Source organism: Rhamphochromis sp. 'chilingali' (assembly GCF_963969265.1).
Source record: "Rhamphochromis sp. 'chilingali' genome assembly, chromosome: 6".
Taxonomy (NCBI): Eukaryota; Metazoa; Chordata; class Actinopteri; order Cichliformes; family Cichlidae; genus Rhamphochromis; species Rhamphochromis sp. 'chilingali'.
This window is the reverse complement of record NC_137933.1, coordinates 30,606,161-30,606,515: the sequence shown is the minus strand read 5'-3', so window position 1 is coordinate 30,606,515 and position 355 is coordinate 30,606,161.

Below are 355 nucleotides of genomic sequence, written 5' to 3'. Positions count from 1 at the left end.
TCTTGTTTTGTTTTTTCTAAACTGCTGTTTACCTAAAATGGATATTTCATGGTTGTCAGTTCAAATACGAGTTGCAGAATGAGCAGTTTGAGCAGAGAATCAGCAGTTTGGGTTTTTATTTGTTGTTTGTAGTTTCAGCACTCTTAAATCCAGGGCTGGGTCCACTTTACTTTTAATTCAATTTATTCAGAAATATTTTCCCCATCATGGGGAAAGTAGCATGAAAAACAAGAGATGACACAAACCGAACCTGTGAATTTAAAAGATGAAAATAAATTATTTGGAAGTCGTGCTTGCTTAGATTTTGAAATGATTGAATTAAAAGTGGACTGACACTGGTCCTGCCACTCAGAAA